Source organism: Lotus japonicus, chromosome 1 (assembly GCF_012489685.1).
Source record: "Lotus japonicus ecotype B-129 chromosome 1, LjGifu_v1.2".
Taxonomy (NCBI): domain Eukaryota; kingdom Viridiplantae; phylum Streptophyta; class Magnoliopsida; order Fabales; family Fabaceae; genus Lotus; species Lotus japonicus.
In genome coordinates, this window is record NC_080041.1 from 19076871 (window position 1) to 19080594 (window position 3724).

Below are 3724 nucleotides of genomic sequence, written 5' to 3' on the forward strand. Positions count from 1 at the left end.
TCAACTATAACAGAGACACACACATCTTTAAAAGTGTGGATTAGAGAAAAATGAAAGAGACATTGGTTGACGAACTCAACCTTACTTCCAAGATTTTGTACACTCCTTGAAGAAGATTGAGAACTCTCGTGGCTTAAAAGTCTCCATAATGCATAGCATATTATAGAAGATATATATATAGAAGGGGTAGTTATGCTGAGAAATGTTAAAGCAACAAGTGTATCAATTAGAATTACTCTAAATCAATGTTACATCTAGAAAGTTTACTTGAATTTGATTTAATGTTCAAGTTCATTGGTATATTGTATCTTCTTATTTATATTATTAGTAAATTGTAATAGTACATACTGATAAAATATCTATTTTATAACATAATATAAATTTAAGACTAAAATGAAAAAGCACAACTAAATAGTTATTATTTTTAAAAAAATTAATAGTTATAATGACATTATAAATAATATTCTTATTTAGTGAAAAAACTCTTTCCATTATAAGAGTTTCATTTGAATCACTTTCATTTTTGAAATATAAATTATTAAGAAAAGTCCATAGTTTTTCAAAACATTCCAAACAATTAATTAGTTTATTCATCATGGAAAAATATAGGACACATACATGGTTATAATAGCAATATTAAACTTTCTTCCTTAATAATGAACCACTTAATTCAATGGCTTGAAAATCATTTCCACTACACGTAAATCATTGGATTTTAAAAATTTATGTAAGTTTTGTTGGTTTTGGTCAAGCTATCCCAACAACTAGCAGCTGTGAGACCAATCTTTCGCTCCACGGTCAATGCAAGAGGTTTTTCCATTCACAAAAATCGGCTTCAAACTCTCTACCACTTGCTTAAAGATGAAGTGTCAAATCACTACGCAAACAAACTTGGTTAGAAAATATATGTTATAAAACTAAAATGTTATTATTTATTAACATATTTAAAAATAAGAATATAAGCATCAAAATATTGGTTATATACTATGAATTAATATCATTTAGGAACAATATGTAAGTTAAAAAGTTTAAAACTTTAAAGATTATTTAAATTCAAATCTCACCTCAAAGTGTCTAATGATGACACAAAAATAAAGAACTTCATGAGGCAAAAACTTTTCCATTTCTACAATATGAATAACATGCGGTTACTATTATTTAGAAAATATAAAATAAAATTGGTATGTCAGTTTTTAAAATAAAAAACATAGAATTCAAAAATAATTTAATTTAAATAATAATAATGTAATATTAAAATTAAAAAAGAACGAAAAAACTATTTCTGTTACGTGTGGTTAAATTATATTTATTGATTAATATACCAGTTAAAAATTCCAAAAGACATGATTAATTAGTTGGAATTTATACAATATATTAATCCTAAAAACTGAAATTTGATAGTTTTAAATTTTAACATAAATTTTAAATAAACTCCAAATAATTTATTAATGTTGATCTTTTAATTTAAAAACCACACAACACATTCATGATCATAATAACAAGATAAAATAATTTCTTCTTTAATGATGAATAGAAAAATAACCTTTGCACTACAAAAGTTTCAGTTACATGTGACTAATATCATATTATGTGTTTATTGAAAAATTTAATGGATAATATGTGGTTAATAACACGTAGGAATTCAAAAGGATATGATTAGTTACTTAGGATTTACAGGAAATATTAATATTTTAGCCTTTAAGAAGTGAATATTTGTAACAAGATTTCATAGGACATGACAACATATTTAGATTTATATAATATATTAATTAATATTAATACTAACCTTTAGCAATTCACAACCCTTTCCCCTACTGATTTTTTTTTCTATTTAATTAATATTAGTTGCACACTAAATAAAAAATTTAATATTAGTTATAGAATTTCATGAGACATGGTAAATTGTATTTGATTTATATAATATTTTAATTAATATTAAAAATAATATTTAACAACTAACGGTGGGAGTTTTATGAGTTTCAACATTAAATTTGATATGAATGTCAGAATAAATATGGACTAACCCTTTCACTTTCACCATTTTTTTAAGATTATAGTTAATATTAGTTATACACCAAATAACCACACCAAATAATGAGGTTAATATCAGTTATGGAATTACAAAGGACACATATAATGAGTTTTGATTTATTAAATAGTAAATAAAATAATAATTAATATTAGCCATAATTAAAAGTTGAAGGTAGTGATTTTAATACTAAATATTATATCTATGCATAATATAACCTTCTCACTATCCCTTTTTCCTTGAAGTTCTATTTGACAGTTTCACTTCTCATATAAGTGTCATGCTATATTCTTCTTATATTTATCTCGAAACTATTTAAAAAAGGTTTAATGGTTTATCATTATTTGACTCATGAGTTAAGAAATTCCAAAGGGCACACATAAAGTTACTATTAATTGCTTTCGATACCAGTTTATTTGAGCTTATTAGAGATTGGAGATTCTCTACTAAAAAAAGCACTAAATAAGCTCTAATAAGTGCTTTTTATTTGCATTCAAACGACTTCTATGATACCTTCAAGGATATGTGTTATACAATTGAGTACTTTGCAGTTATCATATCAGTTTTCAATGGTAGAATTTGTTTGGAAAAACCCTGATAGTATTTAAGTGATGCTATTTTGAATAGATAAAGACTTCTTATGCAACGTAGTGGTGAGTACATTTTTAATCAAAACTCAAAATAATAATAAAAACTTGAGTTTCTACAAAATAAAAGCAAACACGTTCATCAAGGAAGAGAAACTTACAAAACTTTATTTGCTTATATCTAAAATTAATTTCATTCTTTTAATTCATAATTTTTTTTTTCAATAAACAACAAAATAACACAAACTTAGATAAAAATACACACAAAATAAATAATCCCCCGTGCATCGCACGGGTCAAAATACTAGTTGAAAAATAAAGAATCTGTTTATATGTAGTTATGTACCATTATTATCACGTTTCCAATTAAAAATAATTAAGTAGGATACCTATAGAATACATACATGTGAATGAAGGGAGATATAAAGGGAGATATATAGACACCAAATTTTAATATTTAACATGAGGATACATGAGAAAAATTCCACATGAATTTTTTTTAACCTATGCTAACATGCATCGTAACATTATCATCTTATTTTTTTTAGGGGCAAATTCCTTCACAAGCAATTTTGTTTAAAACGGAAACATTCACATTACGATGAGCTAACTCTTCCAGCGCATGTTATTTTTCTCTATCCCCACGAGATTTGAGCTCAAAATTGAACTCAAAATCTTATTTAAGGAGAATTAAACATATACCACTTAAACCAACCGCTAATCTAAAAAGTTAAAACTTAACTAAGTAGTACCATTTTTAGGGTGATGATTGATTACATCCAAGTGGTACATACAACTCTAAATATTATTATTTTTCTTTATCTCTTTCTTTCCGTTACACCACATCATATATCACATTTATCACTTATTTCTCACTAGTATTTTTTACCCGTGCGATGCACGGGGGTATTCATTTTATTTTTTGTGTTATTTTTTTAAAGATATTTTACGGATTAAAAGAACAAAATTTATTTTACATATAAGAAATCATAAATTTGTATGTTTTTTTACTGAATGTTTGTTTTTGTTTTTTCGGGTAGCTCTTTTCTTAATCTTTTTGTCGTTGTTTTCCTAAATGCTCAATTTATGACTTTTCATATCTATTGAA